The sequence below is a fragment of the Oryctolagus cuniculus genome, chromosome 2, assembly GCF_964237555.1.
Source record: "Oryctolagus cuniculus chromosome 2, mOryCun1.1, whole genome shotgun sequence".
In the NCBI taxonomy this organism is placed as follows: domain Eukaryota; kingdom Metazoa; phylum Chordata; class Mammalia; order Lagomorpha; family Leporidae; genus Oryctolagus; species Oryctolagus cuniculus.
This window is the reverse complement of record NC_091433.1, coordinates 191,997,438-192,015,860: the sequence shown is the minus strand read 5'-3', so window position 1 is coordinate 192,015,860 and position 18,423 is coordinate 191,997,438. Positions and strand designations below refer to the sequence as shown.

Genomic DNA, 18,423 nt, shown 5'->3' with positions numbered 1-18,423 from the left:
AGGCCCCGCCTCTGATTGCAGCCGACAGGTGCCAGGCAGGCCGCAGCAGGGCCCCCGGGCTCCGGGACCTGGGTGAGGCAGGGTCTTTCACCCCGTGGGGTGATGGGGCCCTCCAAGGCCAAGCCAGGGGTCTGGGCCCCGAGGCTGTAATTGGAGTGAGGGGGACACCTGGAGCCCCTCTGCCCGCCCACTGCCCTCCCTCCGTCGGGAGCAGCCTGTGCAGCTCTGTGGTGTTGGCTTAACTGTGGAACCACAGGGTGGGCCACGATGAGTGGTTTCCCTTCCGTCTCCTGGTCTCCTGCTTCCTCCCTCCCAGCCGAGCCCTTTCCGGTCCCGAGAGCAGAGGTGGAGTCCCGCGGGGCCTGCGGAGCGGCCAGCAGGGGTGGAGTCCCGCGCACGCACGCAGAGGGCCCTGTGGGAGTGGCCGGCGCCCGCCTGCCTCTCTTCCCTGCCCTCCTGGGACCCTCGGGCGCCCCGCCTCCCCCCGCCTTCCCCCTCCTCCCCGCACTGGGGGTCTCTGAGGTCCGCTCAGCTGCAGAGGTGGCCGAGACAGAGCCCCGACAGGCTGGGCAGGGTTGGGATGGCCGTGCCCAGCACTGTTGCCCCCGGCTGCCTCCTTGTTCTGAGGTTGGCAAAGCCTCAACTGCTCTTCCTCTCTCCCTCCTGGTCCCTCCGGGCCACACGAGAGCACCAGAGCCGGCTCTTGACGCCCCTGGGGCTGGGGTTGGTGCCTTGGGGAGCTGTGGGGGGGGGGGGGCGGTGGTGCCCAGGGCTCGGGGGTTCCAGGCAGTCTGTTCATGGGCAGCAAACCGTTTGGTTTCCTTCCTGCCCACGGGGGTTGTGCGTGAGCAAGCAGGAGCCTCAGCACCTTCAGCAGAGACCTGTGCCCCCCGCCCCTCCCCCAGGGCCCAGGGGTCCCCTCCTCCCTTTCTCGGGTGCCTGGCGTCTCGTAGAGGAGGTGCTTAGAGTAAAACGTGAAGCCCTCGGCCTGCCTGTGTCTTGGGGTCGGGGCCTGTGTGCCCTGTGCACGGGACTGCCCCGAGGGTTTGCGTCCAGGCCCCCGCATCGTCTTGGCCTCAGCGTGCCCCCCTCAGATGCGTGTGCTGACACTGAACTCCCGGCAGGGTGGTCTCGGGGACCGTGGGCGTGGGGTTAGTGTGTTTGTGAGCTGTGGCATACAAACGTAGACCTCGACGCTGCGTTTGCCAGATTTGTCTGTGTCGGGGTCAGTGACGTTCATTCTCATTGCTCTATGGGAATCCATGGGTCCCCGTCTCGCGTAGATGCACACCGGGGCAGTGACCAGGATGCAGCGCTGCGGCGTGCTGGCTGCTGGACATACGTCCGTGTTTCTGTTGGGGTACGCCAGGAGCTGCGTCCCCGGTTCAGGTGTGCAGTCACCGGTGGAGAAGTGGCCATACACGTAGCTTCCTGTGTGCCAAGAGCTCAATGCCCTGGTGGAAGCAGAAGACAGCCCACCCCGCGGACATCCGGGTCCCTGGCGCAGGGCCACACGCGGCTCAGGCTCACGCTCGCTGTTTCTTGGTGCCCTTTCCAGCCCTGCCTGCCGTGTGGCACCTGTGGTGTGGGTGTCCCAGCTGGACTCCTGGCCTTCCCTCCGGGAGCCCTGTGCCGGTTGGAGGTTGGCAGCCGGCTCTGTGCCCCTGCAGGAGGCAGGCTGCCCTGAACCCAGCTTCCTGCGCTGAGCAGTGGGCGAAATCTCCTGTAGGGAGGCAGGCCCTTGTGGGAAGTGAGTGTGCCAGCCCGTTACCCGGGGCCCGTGCTAGAATCCGCCACGCGTAAACCACCGTCACCTCGGAAATCGTGTTAATCCCCAAACCGTCTCTGACCTCAGACCTCATTAAATTTTTTCCTCCCTAAGGGACTTTGCTTCCTGATTAAATTGGACTTCAGACTATATTAGAATAATTTGTCATCTCTGAGCACACGCTGCCCTGGTGTGGACCGACAGTAGAGGCCGTTATGCGGTTCCCGTGGTCTCGGCGCTGGCGGGGGGGGGATTGTGCCGGGGCCGCCGAGGGGAGACACGGCTCTGCCTACGCTGCCACCTGCCGTGTTCCCCCTCCCCGCCCCTGCTGAGCTGAGAGCTCCCACAGGGGCGTCCCCTTGGGAGCACGCGTAAGTCCTCTGCAGTGCTGGTGTCCCACATGGCCGCCGGTTCGAGTCCCAGCTGCTCCACTTCCGATCCGGCAGCTTATTAACCTGCTGCACCCCGGCCCGTGGCCGTTCAGTCGTCTCAGCATCTCCTTCCCTTGGGGAGGGGGAGGTCTTGGCTCCCTGTGGGAAAGCACTTAACCGGGCTGGTGTTGTGGCGTAGTGGGTAAAGCCACCGTCTGCAGTGCCGGCATCCCATATGGGTGCCGGTTCGAATCCTGGCTGCTCCACTTCCGACCCAGCTCTCTGCCATGGCCTGGGACAGCAGTGGAAGATGGCCCAAGTCCTTGGGCCCCTGCACCCACGTGGGAGACCCAGAGGAAGCTCCTGGCTCTGGCTTCGGATCGGTGCAGCTCCGGCTGTTGTGGCCAATTGGGGAGTGAACCAGCAGATGGAAGATCTCTCTCTCTCTCTCTTTCTGCCTCTCCTTCTCTCTCTCTCTAACTCTGGTTTTCAAATAAATAAATAAATCTTCTTTAAAAAAAAAAAAAAAAGCCCTTAACCAGCGATGTGTGTGGCTTCGTCACCCGCGAGCTTTCAGTCCCGTTTTTCTGTGACGTGCGTCTCTCCCCGCCGGTTCCAGCAGGCTCCGGGGGCGGTCCTCTGTGGTGGGTTCAGAACTGGGAAGTGTGGCCCCTCCCTCCTTTCCTCCGGGATCGTTTGAGTATGCTGGGTCCTTCATGTTTCCCTGTGAATTTTGAAGTCAGCTTTTCAGTTTCTACAAGAAAGTAAGCTGGGTTTCTCTTGGGGCTGGCTGTGAACCTGCAGGTCACTTTGGGGATAGTTACGCTCTTAACAACCTTAAATCTTCCAGTTAATGAATGTCGGACTTTTTTCTGAATTTTTTTAATTTTCCTTCATTTTTTTCAAATGAAGTCCTGATGGCCACTTGGAAGGTGCTTGACCTTGAGCGAGTACTTTGCTGCTCGGTACCTTAGTTTTCCTGTCTGTAAATTGGGGGTGTTCATTACGCTTACTCCCTACCACCCTTGCAAGGATTCCAGCGCATCAGGCAAACACACAGAAAGCTTATGCACGGGTGTGAGCTGCGATGTTATCACACCGTGCCCAGGGAGCGAGGGGTCCCCAGTCTGTGTCTGGAGTTGGACAGAGAAGGAGAGTTAGCCCACCGGAGTTAGCCCAATGCTGGGTGTCTGGAGTGCTGTGGCACAGCTGTAGAGGGTGGGGGTTGGGGACGGTGGTTGGGCACCCAGGAAGCTGACTGTGCAGATGCCCCGGTGCCCTGGGGCTGCTCCTACCGGGCCCTGGCCCAGGGAGGCACCGTCAGGGCAGCTGGGCCTCAAGGAGGAAGCCGGGGTGACGAGGGCCCATCTGCCGGTGCCAGCCCAGACACAAGGGAGCCTCAGGGCTGAGGACCTGGAGGGGCTGCCCTGTGGGATTGGGCACTGTCGAGAGCTGGTCCCAGCCTGGCCTGGGTATGCTGGGTTCCCTTGAACTGGGGACACCCTGCAGAATGCCAAGGGCCAGGCGTGGACACGACTTCGTCTGCAGAGGTCCAGGGCACTCAGCCAGAGGGTGACGCTGGGACACGTGACCCCTGACCCCACACTGGCAGACCACAGAGCCACAGCCATGATCAGTGCTGCGCCGGCTTTGTGATAGCCGTGACCCCCTGAGGGGTGGCCTGGACCTCTCAAAAGCTGGGGCCCCCCTGATGGGCACATGGGGGGCAACCAGACGGCAGGCGGTGGGCTCCGGGCGGCGTGTCAGGTCCCGTGTGACCTGTTTGTCTTCTCTTCCAGGGGCATGGTCTAGTGGCCCAGCCAAGGACGCGGAAGCAGCCCCCGGAGGTCCCGCCCCCTGCTCCATCTCAGCCTCCGCTTGGCCTCAGGTGAGTCCTGCGCAGGTGGGGCTGCGTGGGAAGTGGGGGTGGGAGCCGCCTGCTGCTCCCCAGCCCGGGTCCCCAGGGTCACTGGCCCTTGTTGCCAGGTGCTCGTGTCTGGGGGCTGTAAGTGCCGAGAATGAACCCCCAGGACGCACGAGAGGAGGACGGAGGGGACATCTTGGCCTCGATGCTGCTTGTGGCTTCTGTACCCAGATCCGGAAGCTGGCTTCTCCCAGGCCCGCGGCCCCTCCCCAGCAGGTGCCGTCCCACAGCCGTGGACCCCCTACCCCAGCAGGGGCTGTGCCAGGGCCGTGGACCCCTCCCCCAGCAGAGGCTGTGCCAGGGCCATGGACCCCTACCCCAGCAGGGGCCGTGCCAGGGCCGTGGACCCCTCCCCTCCCCCAGCAGGCGCTGTGCCAGGCCCGTGGACCCCTCCCCCACCAGGCGCCGTCCCACGGCCGTGGACCCCCTACCCCAGCAGGGGCCATGCCAGGGCCATGGACCCCCTACCCCAGCAGGCGCCGTGCCAGGGCCATGGACCCCCCCTCCCCCAGCAGGCGCCGTGCCAGGCCCATGGACCCCTCCCCCAGCAGGCGCCGTGCCAGGCCCATGGACCCCTCCCCCAGCAGGTGCCGTGCCAGGGCCGTGGACCCCTCCCCAGCAGGCGCCGTCCCAGGGCCGTGGACCCCTCCCCTCCCCCAGCAGGTGCCATCCCAGGGCTGTGGACCCCTCCCCCAACAGGCGCTGTGCCAGGCCCGTGGACCCCTCCCCCAGCAGGCGCCGTGCCAGGGCCATGGACCCCCTACCCCAGCAGGTGCCATCCCAGGGCCATGGACCCCCTACCTCAGCAGGTGCCGTGCCAGGCCCGTGGACCCCTCCCCCAGCAGGTGCCATCCCAGGCCCGAGGACTCCATACCCCAGCAGGCGCCGTCCCAGGGCCATGGACCCCCTACCCCAGCAGGTGCCATCCCAGGGCCGTGGACCCCCCTCCCCCAGCAGGCGCCGTCCCATGGCCATGGACCCCTACCCCAGCAGGGGCCATCCCAGGGCCGTGGACCCCTCCCCCAGCAGGCGCCGTCCCAGGGCCATGGACCCCCTTCCCCAGCAGGTGCCATCCCAGGGCTGTGGACCCCCCTCCCCCAGCAGGCACCGTCCCAGGGCCGTGGACCCCCTACCCCAGCAGGCGCTGTGCCAGGGCCCTCAGCCCTCCCTGGCGCTCATCTGCCGCCTGCAGGGCACGTGGGGCCCCTCGGCTGGGTGGACGCAGTGCCCCTCCCTCCCAGTCCTCCTATGAGTGTCCTGCAGGGCGTGGGCCCAGCAGTGGCTCCTGCTCAGCCCTGATTCCAGGGGGAAGCTGTGGCTGCCCGCAGGCGCCTCCCTGGAGCAGCTCGGCCCCCGGCCCCTGCTGCCTCCCGCTGAGCCTCCCCCCGAGACCCCTCCTTCCTGCCCTCACTTCCCTTCCCACCAGCTCAGCCTCAGCCTCTCCCCCTGCCACGCCCAGACCTCTGGCCCTCAGGGATGCCCGGCTGAACTTCCTGCCCCACAGAAGACTGGCGGCGGGAGCCCCCTGTTGCTTGTGCAGGCTCCACAGCCCCTCCCACAGTGGCTCAGGGCCTGCCAGCCCGCTGTGCACCGATGCTCTGTGCGGGCTCTGGGTCCCGGGTGAGGACCCCCGGGGCTGGCGTGGTCCCTGCGGGTCTGGCTTTGTGTCTTAGCCTCCCTTCCTTTGCTGGATGGTGGTGGCCGCCAACATGCCTTCCGGGGAGGATGGGACAGCAGTCCTTGAAGTGAGTGTCAGGGCCAGGCAGGGCCGTGTCCTCCTGGGTGCTGCCCTCGGGCGACTGTTTGGGTGGCTCATTACTATTCACTGCCCCCCTGCCCCGCCTCTGCTGACCTTGGGTGCTGGGACCTCACTGAGACAGGTGGCCCATCAGGTCCATTGTCAAAGGCAAGAGGAGGAGGCAGCAGTGAGGGAGGACTTGAAGGGGGGTGGGGATGATGACCTGCAAGCCTCGCCCAGCCCCCAGGACCCTCATCACCGACTGCATCGATGCAGTCTGGGAGAAGCCATTGTCCAAGACCTGTAGGAGGTACGGGGGAGCAGCCTGTGCAAAGGGCCTGTGGTGTGTGTGAGGGGCAGCCAGAGGGATGAGAACCGAGGCCAGCACTCGCAGCACTGACCAGCGAGGAGCAGGTGCGGGCAGAGTCTCGGAGCCACCAAAGCACACCACCCCACAGACCCGTGGGGTCCTTTAAGAGTGAGCCCTCCACACAGGACCAAACCTTTGTTTAGATCCGTCTGGCAACCATTCTCCTCTAGGCTGCCAGACGAGGAGGAGCCAGAGATATAGGGCCATGCATGAGCAGGATCTGGGGGGCCTCCTGCTGGAGGCGACTGGTTGACCAGTTGACCCGTCTGCAGGCCCCAGGTGGGCATCTCCTAGCACAGCCTGTGGGGGCACACGGTGGGCCTGGCGCAGGCGCCCTCCTGTGTGGTACATTGAGGGCTATTTTTAGGGCGACTTGGATGACTTTGCATTATGACTTCCTGTGGGCGTCGCCTGTGGCCTCAACCCTCACGAGCGTTGTGGGCGGTGTGCACACGCTTGAGCCTGCGCCATGTGCATGCATACCTGCGTGCACACACACACACGTGCACACACACCGTCTGGTGGGCAAGCACGACTTGGCTCGCCTATCTTGCCAGCCGTGGACTCGGTGGAGGGACAGGTGTCGCCTCCCCAGCCTCTGCCCCAGGTCAGGACCCATGCGAGGTGCCGAATCAGAGTCCCGTGCTCCCCCCATGCAGGGGACGTAAAAGGCGGTGCCTCATTCGCTCCCCACCCTGAGCCAGGTGTGAGCCCTCTGCTCTGGCCCAGACACGGCACCAGTCTCCCCATGCCGATCCTTCTTCTCCCTCCCCAAGGCTTGTCCAGCTGGCCCAGGCCAGCAGCCTGGGGGCCAACTCGGATGTTGCGTCTGTTCTCCCGTGCCCCCTTGAGTAGTCCTGGACTTGTCAGACCCCTGTGCCAGTTTTGGGGCTCTTTCTTCAAAACCCACAAGGAGGGCTCACTGGGCTGTGCTCAGGGGCCACAGAGCTGCCCTGTGGCCCCCAGATCCGCGTGTGTATGGGAGCTTCCTGGAAGGCGCGCCCACGAAGGGGGGGCGGCCCTCCTCCCTCCCTCCCTCCCTCCCTCCTTCTCTGGCTTCCTTCCTTGCTCCCATCAAACAATTGCTGTGTCTTCCTGTGTTCCAGGCGTGTGCTAATTGGTCACGGGGCTGTTCCCAGCCGCACCCTGGGTAAACGGAGCCCCGCCCCATGTCCTCGGGGAAAGGGTCGGCAAAGGACGCGGCCCAGCCTGGAAGCTCCAGGACAGGAGTCCGTGGGCCCGGCAGAGGGCTGCTGCCTCCCGTCTTGCCCCCTGCCCCAGCACCCAAGCTCCGTGCCTGGCAGGGGGAGGGGGCAGCCAGTCGGTGTTGGGGGAGGAAGGAGGGAATCCGTGCCAACCCCAGCCACGTGGAGGGCGTCTTCCTTCCAGGAACCCTGGGGCTGCCCGGGCTTCCGCTTAGTAGGTGCTCAGCGAACACGCGTGGGTGACCCCTTCGGTGTGTGGGTGGTCACTGCCCACAGCCCTGCAGGATCCGGTGCGGTGGGGTAGGCGTGACCGGTCTGCGGTAAACACAGGCTCTGCCCAGGGACGGCCCGCCCCTCGCCGCTCCGCCTGGCATTTCAGCCCGCTGATGTCACTGGCTGGGAATGACTTACTGTTTGTATTTCTTTCCAGAGACGTTAAGCATGAATCAAACAGCATACGAGATGATTCCTGGTTTTCTCCTGAGTTTAAAAAAATATATATTAGGCAAGAGTTTTGGGAGCCGTGTGCTGGGCTGTAAGGGGACACCAGGCAGTCTGTGAGCGTAGCCGTGGGCAGTGCATCCCAGGGTGGACGTGGCCCTGTGGCCAGGCTGCTACGCACAGCTTCTGCTCACAGCCGCTCATCAGAGCATGCTCCACCTCGTTCATTTGGGGACCGTGGGTTGGAGAATCGGAACTGGTTTGCTTGAAGCAGTTGCGGGCAGAGTTGCAGCTTCTGTGGTCTCCTGGGACAGAGCTGAGCGGGAGGATGCGCCCCACGCGTGGACCCCTCGCTGCCGGTCAGGGAGCGGAGCCCTTGGGTGCCCGGGCAGCCCCTGCTGGGGATGACCGTGGGCGCCTCCCTTCATGCCGGGGCCTGGTGCATGGGGATCTGGGCCAGCCTAGCGGAGAGCGGTGCAGTGCATGGGAAATGTGACCTGTATTGTTCTCCCTAAAAATAGGACATTCCTGCGAGTGAAATCCTAGTCGTTCCAGCCTGCTGTATGGGGAAGGCGCCCCTCAGGGCAGCCTGGTCCTGACTGTGTGCCCGCCCGCAGGGGGCAGGACGGGGGAGGCGCACCTCAGAGCAGCCCTGTCCTGGCTGGGCGCCTGCCCGCGGGGAGCAGGACAAGGGCTGCCTTTGGACCGTCAGTGGGGGCAGGCACGCTGGTGAGGGGCAGCCTGTGTGTGCATGTGTGTGTCATGGGGTGTGTGTATGTGGTGTTGAGTGTGTGTGTGGACTGGCAGGTGTGTGTGTGTGTGCAAGCACTGGCTGGTGGGTGTGTATGTGTGTGTATTGGCTGGTGGGGGGGCTGGCTGGTGTGTGTATGTGTGTGTATACTGATGTGCATGGTGTGTGTACTGGCTGGTACGTCGGGGTGCTGGCTGGTGAGTGTGTGTGTGTGTGCACTGACTGGTGGGCGTGTTCATGCTGATGTGTACGGTGTGTGTGTGTGTATACATGTACTGGCTGGTACGTGGGGGGTACTGGCTGGTGAGTGTGTGTGTATATGTGTACTGGCTGGTGGGGGTACTGGCTGGTGAGTGTGTGTGTGTGTACTGGCTGGGGTGTGTTCATGCTGATATGCACGGTGTATGTGTGTGTATACGTGTACTGGCTGGTACGTGGGGGGTACTGGCTGGTGAGTGTGTGTGTGTGCACTGGCTGGTGGGTGTGTTCATGCTGATGTGTATGGTGTGTGTGTGTGTGTATACGTGTACTGGCTGGTACATGGGGGGTACTGGCTGGTGAGTGTGTGTGCGCGTGCGTACTGGCTGGTGGGTGTGTTCATGCTGATGTGCACGGGGTGTGTGTGTGTATATGTGTACTGGCTGGTGCATCGGGGGGGTACTGGCTGGTGTGTGTGTGTGTGTGCGCACTGGCTGGTGGGTGTGTTCATGCTGATGTGTACGGTGTGTGTGTATGTGTGTGTATATGTGTACTGGCTGGTACGTGGGGGGTACTGGCTGGTGAGTGTGTGTGCGCGTGCGTACTGGCTGGTGGGTGTGTTCATGCTGATGTGCACGGGGTGTGTGTGTGTATATGTGTACTGGCTGGTGCATCGGGGGGGTACTGGCTGGTGTGTGTGTGTGTGTGCGCACTGGCTGGTGGGTGTGTTCATGCTGATGTGTACGGTGTGTGTGTATGTGTGTGTATATGTGTACTGGCTGGTACGTGGGGGGTACTGGCTGGTGAGTGTGTGTGTGTGTGTGTGTGTACACTGGCTGGTGTGTGTGTGCACATAACAAGCCCTACCAGAGCAGCCTCAGGGTGCACAGAGCTGACCTCCCAGCTCTTCGCAGGGCGTGGGGCCCCCGGGAGAGCCCACCGTGCCTCCAGCAGCCGCTGTGCTCGCTGACCCTCTCAAAACGAGCCAACATCCCCTTCCCGTGGTCCACAGGCTGGCCAGGGGCACCTGGCACGGGGGTGGGACCTCCGGCCGGCTGGGCCCGTGCGAGCTGCCGCAGGCCCCGCCCTGTGCCCCCAGCCTCTGCTGCTGCCTCCTCATTTCCCTTTGGAAACCGGGGATTGGACGGCACTGACCCGCCCCGGCTGCACGCGAGATCCCAGGCCCTGCCCACCGGGCCATGAGGACTGGGGGATGCGTTGGTTGGTTTGTTGGTTGGTTTGCAAAGATAGATTTAAACAGTTAAAGGCAGAGGGAGAGAGAGATCCTCCACCTGCTGGTTCACTCCTCAAATGGCTGCAACAGCCAGGGCTGGGCCAGGCTGAAGCCAGGAGCCAGGGGCTCCATCCAGGTCTCCCTGTGGGTGGCGGGGCCCAAGCACTTCCACCACCATCACTGTCGCCCAGGGTTCCTGTTCGCAGGAAACTAACAGAAGCGGAGGAGCCAGGGCGTGAACCAAGCTCTCAGGTAGGACACGTGGGCATCTGAGGCAGTGGCCTGGCCCGTGGCACCACCACGCCCGCCCCTGCTGGTCGTGCCAGCCAAGATGGGTGTGGCAGAAGGGGCCGTCCCTGCTTCGCTCTGGCTGGAGCTGTCCCTGAGCTCCCCGAGGGTGCCCAGCATGCCTTTCTGCGTCTACACTGCCCGGAGTTTTCACGTCCTCGGGCAGCGATTTCCCTGTCCCCTCACAGCCGCGCAGTCAGATCCACGGGCAGGGAGCAGTATTGCGTTCCAGGGCAGGAAAACTGGTGGAAGTGAAGAGACAGCCAACCCCGGGCAGCTGGCAGGAGACCCGCCTGGGCCCCGTGCTGGCCGCACAGGCCGGCGCAGACACAGCCTCCGACCTGACTGTGGCCCCTGGAGCTGGCAGGCTGGCCCCATTCGGCAGGGGTGCAGGCAGAGGCCTGCTGTGGAGTGCTGAGACCGGGCAGTGTGACTTCCTGTGTGCAGCCCCGCCTCCAGGGCCCGGCTCTGCACCCCCCCCCTTCCCCCGAGGGCTGCCCGGCCTGCCATGTCTCCACCAGGGTGTGCCGGGCGCTGGCCTCTGGCTGGGGGACGCTGAGTCACTGGCCACACGGGGCCAGCCTCACGGGCGCAAGCCTGCCCCCTTGTCCTCTGGGCGAGGGCTGTTGCTCACATCCTGGCCGGCAGCGTCGCTGTGGAATGAGGCTGTACTCTGCCCCCTGATGGGTGGCCACTTGGGGTCACCCGCAGCTGGCCACAGGGCTTACTCGGGGGTGACCGGAGCTGGTGAGCGAGCCCCTCCTTGGAATGTAGACGGCCAAGCCAGCGGGGCCTCCAACTCCGTGTAGAGGCTGGCAAGGGGGCGGCGCCAGCTTCAATTGCCCTTCTTTGGGATGTGCCGTGGCCCCGAGAATAGGAAGTTGGGGGTTCATGTGCCTGTTTCTCCTTTGGAGGGGCTGTTGCGTGACTGCCCGGGCATGGGGTCCCCAGGGCCCTCCGGGTCCTTGGGGACGGTCACTGTTGGCAGCAAGCCCCCGCCTCCCCACCCCTCCCGGCCGCTCCCCGGGCCCTCTCCCGCTGTGACGCCATCAGCACGCTGGCCTGCTCGAGCCGCGCTGCCCGAGGGGTGCATGGGACGCTGTCACTGCTCCCCTGGGGGGGTTTGAGGGCTGCAGGCCACGGGGCGCTCTGCCTCCCCGCCCTGCCTCGCGCTGTCCCCTGCGTCCACCCACCTTGGGAGCACGGAGCTCACACGTGATGGGCATAGGGGGCTTCTGCCTTCAGAACAACCTGGAGGGGGTTGTTTGGGTCCAGCCTCTGCGTCTGTCTCCGGTGGCGCTGGCCGGCTCCGAAAGGGAGACCCCACCCACCCACCCAAAGCGTCCACCTTCCCGTCCCCTGGCCTGCCCGCCCGCTTCCTGCCTCTCTCCGCCGGGCTCCAGGTCAAGGCACAGTCAGGCTGTCGAGTAGCCGGGGATGCACGCCTGGGGGGGGAGGGGCAGCGAGCTTGGCTGGACCTCTGCTGCACCTGCTCCTGCGCCGGCAGATGGAGCTTCCCAGAAAACCAAGTCTGAACGCACCTCTCTGGACCTTCAGACCCGAGCAAGACAGCTTGTCCCCTCGGGTCCCTGTGTTCCACCCCGCAGCCCCGACGCTGGGGGAGTCGTGTGATGTCAGAGCAGGAAAGAGCCGGCAAAAACCCACCCAGCCCCTCGCTTGTCCGTCAGCCAAGGCATCTAACTTCTGATGCGGGACTGGTCACCCAGTGTGTGCCAGCCCGTTAGCGTGGTGGCCAGAGGAGGCAGGCGGTCGTTAAACAGATAAATGCGGTGTCAGGTGGTGGGGAATGCTGGGGCACGGGACAGAGCGTGGGACCAGGGCGTGAAGGTGGTGCTGTGAGGCGGGCTCCCCGGAGGAGGAGGCGCCCCGGTGAGGCTGGTGGGGGGAATAAACCCGGCAGATACTGAAGGGGAGGAAGAGCAGACAGGCTGAGGGATTCCTCCGTCGTGCCAAGGCCCTGAGGCCGGAAGCCCAGGCTGGACGCACGAGGCAGCCTCCCTGTTGGGGTGACTGAGGTCCCCTCTGTCCTGAGAACTCAGGGTGTCATGAGGGAGAGAGACAAGGCTGCGGCCACGATGAAGGTCCTGATAGAATGCCGGCGGTCGGACTGCACAGCGGAGGGCAGCGTGGGGCTGGGAGGCGCGGCCCCGAGGAGCGGCGGGCACGCTGGGGTTTGGTGGTAGAGTAGGAGTTTGCCTGAGAGCAGGAGCCAGCGCACCGCACGGGCGGGTGAGCCGGCGTGTGCAGAGGCTGAGGGGAGGGGCACGCCCGTGTGTTCCTCTTCTTGGTACTGTCGCGGTGCAGGAGTGTTTGCTCGGCGACTTTGTACTCTTCCCCGGCCTCGCGGAGGGCGTTTCCACCTTGGGAGAGTGGAAAGGGAGCAGCCCAGGACAGGGAGGGGTCCTGTGCCTTGCTTGGCCTCTCCCCGCTTCTTTTGCATTTTAGGGCTTTGAGGCGTCTTGGGGAAGTGCAGCTGCAGGGACCTGGTGCAGAGCCGGGAGGGTCCCCACCGGCCTTCCCCACCGGCCGTGCCCATGCGGCAAAGCTTCCAGGAGAGCTCCGGGAGCCGCCGAGGTCGGTGGGCTGGCTTTGGACCCAGACGCGCCTGGTAGCTGTCGAGTGCCCTCTTGCACCAGGTCTGACTCAGGGAGTCGGCTGTCACCCTCCAACACCTACCCCCTCGCGGGGATCAGACCCGGGTCCGCAGCACACGGGGTCCCTCTGCTGAGCAGAGCGCCTGCTGCGCCCCTGGGGAATTGTGAAGTGCCGACGCGTTGCCCTGCACCAAGAGGGAAGCCAGCCAAGGACGCCACAGGGTGTTAGCAGCCTGATGTGCCTGGTGTCATCCACTTAGTATTTTTTTTTTTTTTTGACAGGCAGAGTGGACAGTGAGAGAGAGAGACAGAGAGAAAGGTCTTCCCTTGCCGTTGGTTCACCCTCCAATGGCCGCTGTGGCCAGCGCACCGTGCTGATCCGATGGCAGGAGCCAGGTGCTTTTCCTGGTCTCCCATGGGGTGCAGGGCTCAAGCACTTGGGCCATCCTCCACTGCACTCCCTGGCCACAGCAGAGAGCTGGCCTGGAAGAGGGGCAACTGGGACAGAATCCGGCGCCCCGACCGGGACTAGAACCCAGTGTGCCGGCGCCGCAAGGCGGAGGATTAGCCTAGTGAGCCGCGGTGCCAGCTCTACTTAGTATTTTAATACAACCTCAAACCAAGCTCTGAACGGGAGCCCCAATGCCTGCCACGCCCACTGTCCCTGCAGCCATGTTTGCCATCTCCCGTGCAATCGGGGTTGAGAAGTTGTAGATTTTGTATTACCGTCTGCATATTAGACCGTCAGGTGCAGTGTGTGTGGTTCACTGCGGGTGTGCACACACGTGGCCAGGTGCTCCCCAGCGGCACGTGGCTTGCAGACAGAGCAGCCCCAGCTACAGATGGAGAAACTGAGGCACACGTGACCACGGCAAGGTGCAGCGGCAGGGGGTGAGGTCAGGAAGCTGGGAGGCGGGGTCTCAGAGCTGGGAGCCTGGGGGACCTGCCCAGTGCTGCCCTCTGGTGTCCAGTGAGCTGCCTCTTGCACAGCCCCGCGTTCCGCTGCCCCCTGCACCCTATGGGATGGGTTGAGCTTGGCTGCCTAGAGGACAGCGCTCCAGGAGAAAGACAGGGCCTGGGGCCAGGTGACGAGGAGCACAGCCCAGTCACTGGCCCGTGCTCCGGCCGCCTGCCACCTTCCTGTTCAGAACAGGCTGTCATCCCGAGCCGGCCCGAGCCGTGGATGCCTTGAAGTTCAAATTCACCTGCAACGCCCCTGCAGCCTTGTCGGGAGCCTGGGACTTTGATCAGGAGTCCGCCTCTCCCGCCTCCCCTGTCTTCCCTGCCAGTGTCTCCAGGCACGCTTTGGAGATCAGCCCGATCAAGCGCTGTGCAGGAGGGGAGGAGACGCCGCCAGCTGCCGTCCGCGCGCGCGAGCTGTGGTTAATGGGACGTGCGCGCCCTGGGCTCCCGTGGGCCTCCCCGCACCGCTGTTGGAACTCTGCTGAGAAGGCTTTCATTTGCAGGTTCTGCCGCCTGTGGGTTCATGTTGTCACAAGGCTCCCCAAGTGGCGTTTGCATTTGCTTTACAAGGTAGCCCATTAAGAACAATAGCAGTAACTGAGACAGGTGTCGGTGCCACCTTAGCTCCCTCCGCGCTGGCAGTGAATGAAATGTCGACAGCGACGCTCCCTCCTGGAAGGCTGGTGCCTATCAGCTCCGAGCCCTGCCTGAATCCGAAGCCTTTGAAGCCAGGCAGGAGCCGGCTGTGCCCTCAGATAGGCCGGCTCCCCCGGGACCCCCGCCCCCCACCCTGCCCTCCTGCTCCAAGATGGAAGACAGATCTGTGATGAATGGAGCTGGGGTGGCCGGTGCTGCCGAGCGGCGTGATTGCCGATGGCCACCTTTGCAGGAGGTCCTGCTTCCCAGACAGCTCCTCGGCTCATTAATAACGGGTCAGCTCCGCCAGCCGCCCCCGCCTGTCCTCGGCGGGCTCAAACGGGGCTCTTTGTGCTCGGATGTCAGGAGGCCTTTGTTAACGCACTCCCGGCCCATCGCAGTGCGTGAGTGACGAGGCCTGCGGTGGCTGTCTCTGGCATTCATGGGATCCATTTAGCGACTCCAAGGGAGTGGTGGTGGGAGGCCATCTTGTGATGCAGGAGCAGCTGGGAGCACCTGCTGGGAGCACTAGGGGGCCCGGAGGTGGGCACAGAGCAGCGGGGGGAGGGGGGGCAGGCTCCACTCTGGCACCCCGGCCCACAGCCCACACGGCCCCAGGAGGCCTCTGCTGCAGATAACACCCTCTCCCCACAGCAGGGCCGAGCCAGACCCCACCTCCCAGCTCCTGCACCCCTGCCCCGGTCCCCTGCTCATGGCCTGGGGCGGGGCTCGGGGGCCTCCAGGAGCCTTTGAAAGCTTCCTGGTCATTCTGGATGCCCAGGGCCCCCCGGGGGATGGGCCATTCCTCCTGGGATCCCTACCCCACCTGGCCGTCCTGTCCCGTCCTGTTGGCACCTGTGCCGTGAGCAGCCCCAGGAGCTGGGGCCCTGCCTTCTGCCCGCCCGCTGCACACCCAGCCCAGCCCCAGGTCCTCAGGACAAGCTGGGCTCCCGGTTTCTCTGAGAACGAGCCTCTGGAGCCCTGTGCGGGTCTCGATCGTGGCTGGCCCCTGGGGTGGGGGCCGGCTGGGGGCTTTCTGCATAGGAGAGAGCGACGTTCCTTTACATTTCCCATTCTCTGTTGGTTCTGCCCCTGCTTCCCCAGCCTGTGGCTGCCTTGTCCAGTCTCTCCAGGGAGTCCCTTGGGTGTGGAGGTGCGGCGGCGGTCACATGACTCCGGGGCCAGGGGCTGCGCCCCGCATTGGCCCCGGGCAGCACAACAGAAAGATGCGTTTCCTGGTCGCGTGCAGGGGGTGTGGCGTTGGGGAGGGGAGGGCTCTACTCCAGGCATCACTTAGCCCGTCCTCCCTCCTCCCTCCCACAGCCTTGCTCAGCTGGGCTTCCCCGGAGTTCAGCCCCAGTGCCCCGCAGCAGCCACTGCGGCGCCATCTGCAGGAGGACTGGGAAAAGGGCACTCCAGGGAGGCGCTGTGGGCTGCGCTTCAGATCAGGAAGTCTGGCCGGGACCTGCTGGAGGGTCTGTGCCGACCGGGCCTCCCCGGCTTCTCTGCACCCAGCTGCAGGCAGCAGACAGAGGGCAGAGCAGGGCGCTGGAGGGGCCCAGCTGGAAGGGGTGGGCATCACCGTCCACATCCCATTGTCCAGTGCGGTCACATGGCCCAGGGGCTGCAAAGGAGGCTGGGAAATGTAGTCCAGCCTGTGACCAGGAAGAAGGAGCAGGGAAGAGACGTGGAGGTGAGCTCAGGCCGGCTTCCTTGCCGGACAGCCTGTGACGTCACCACACCCTGTAGAGCTGGAGGGTGACCCTGTCCCCACTGCCGTGCTGGCCCCACACTGCTGGACTGTGCAGCCTGCGAGCCCCGCTGAGCTGGGTGGAGTGGCAGCGTCTCCACCTGGGGCCTGACGTGGCTGCATGGGGACAGGACGCGAGGGCGTCTTGTGTCCTCTCGCACTGGAGGTTCTCAGGCCCCAGGGCACCGGCTGGCCTGCGCCTCCCTCCTCAGGCCCTCTCTCAAAGCCGTGGGGTGTGGCTTCCCTCTGCCCTGCTCGGCCATCACCATGCCCCGTGCACTTTTCACTGTGTGTTGGCCTTGGGATCATGGCCGGGCCGTGAACATGGCCTAGGAGTTCTGTTTCTTGTTGGGGGTGGAGGTTCCCTTTCAGGAGACATTCTACCACGCTGGGGTCCCAGCACCCTCGGCCTCCACGTTCCCCGGTCCAGATGAGGGCTCAGATCAGCCGGTGTCAGGCTGTTGTCAGCACGGCCCTTTCTTCTTCCCTGAGATCGGATGAGAACAGACGCCAGGGTTGCTGTGTCCGTGCTGGGTCCCTCACCCCACTCCCATCCTGCGGACTCCCCAGTGGAGGAAGTCCCCTGGGGCTCGGCGTGGCCTCGGGCCTCTCTGATGCCAACGCGCTCGGATCCCTCCCTCGCATCCCCAGAGGGGCTCTCCCGGCTCTCCTGGAACACCAGCCTGGTCAGGGTCATCCCCAAAAGCAGGTGTGTGCAGATGTGTGTACGTGTGCAGGTGTGAATGCATGCAGCTGTGTATGTGTGCAACTGTGTACGTGTGCAGGTGTGTGTATGTGTTAAGGTGTAGGTGTGTGTGCAGGTGTGTGTACGTATGTAGGTGTGTGCAGGTGTGTGTACATATGTAGGTGTGTACATGTGTGTGCAGGTGTGTGTATGTAGGTGTGTGTACATGTGCAGGTGTATGTGGGTGTGTGTACATGTGCAGGTGTGTGTACATGTGTGGGTGTATGTATGCAGGTGTGTGTACGCGTGCAGATGTGTGTACATGTGCAGGTGTATATATGTATGCAGGTGTGTGTATGCGTGCAGGTGTGTGTGTGCAGGTGTGTGTACGCGTGCGGGTGTGTGTACCTGTGCGGGTGTGTGTACCTGTGCGGGTGTATGTATGTATACAGGCATGTGTATGTGTGCAGGTGTGTGTATGCAGGTGTGTATACGAGTGCAGGTGTGTGTACATGTGCACAGTGTCCATGCCAACAGCAAGAGCTCCCTGTCGGCTGGTGGAAACCCCTGCTCCTGCTCCTCCAGGCCCCGCCGAGGTTTGAGAAGGGGGCGCTGGGGCCCACGTGGGAGGAACCGGGCAGGCCGGGGCTTCCCTCCGCACGGCGCACCCGCCCCTCCCCTCCTGCGCCTGGCGCTCCCATCTGTGAACGTCCATCATTTCAGGCAGCGAGAGTGGCACTTCGGGGCGTCTGTGAGGACGGAGCCCAAGCCCACTGGGGCAGATGGGGAGCTTCTCTCTGGCGCCGATTGGCTTTCGGTGAGCTGACGCCAGCAGCAGCGACCCCGAGCCTGCAGGGTCCGAGAGTCGGGGCAGAAATGCCCGTCAGGCAGAGGAGGTGCCATGAGCCCACAGTGGCGGCCGGTGATGGCCGTGAGCCTGCCGCCTGCCCCGGGCCAGCCTCCCCGCCTGGGCGGGGAATCTGTCCTCCTCGCTCTAGCTTCTGGGGGCCGTGGGGCCCTGTCCTTGTGTGTCTGCCAGTGGGGTCCCATCTCCCCTGCTTTGAGGACATAGCCATGGTGGACGAGGGCCCGTCCTAATGACCTCTTCTTAACTCAGTCGTCTGCAGCGACCCTGTTTTCAAATGAGGTCAGGTTCACGGGCACCGGGAGGGGACAGAATCCAGTCTGGAGGCTGGGTGTGCCGAGGACACGGAGCTGCCGCCGGGGGGGGGGGGGGGGCGGGCGCTGGGCCCTGTGCCACCCTGGGGACCCAGCCCTGTCCACTCGGAGGGAGGCCTTCTGTGTGTGGTGCTGGCCTGGGGCCCTCAGAGGTGGCCCCGGGGCTGGCACGGGAGCAGTCACAGCGAGGCTGGAGGCCCTGGCCGCCTCCTGGTCACTTCTCCTCTCCTGCCAGCCATCTTTGAGGCATTACATTTTTTTTTTATTGTTTTTATTTTTTGACAGGCAGAGTGGACAGTGAGAGAGA

At 64.2% G+C, this 18,423-nt stretch overlaps 1 protein-coding gene across 4 annotated transcripts in view; it reads left to right on the top strand.

The window, feature by feature from the left end:
• The window catches only part of HPCAL1 (hippocalcin like 1), an 85,126-nt gene that overhangs the window by 60,686 nt on the left and 6,017 nt on the right, over positions 1 to 18,423 (top strand). For all 4 annotated transcript variants that reach the window (XM_008249835.4, XM_070069753.1, XM_051827836.2 and 1 more), the window contains exon 2: positions 3,939 to 4,027. The gene's annotated coding sequence lies outside the window, so the exon portion shown is untranslated. The remainder of the gene's footprint in view (positions 1 to 3,938; positions 4,028 to 18,423) is intronic.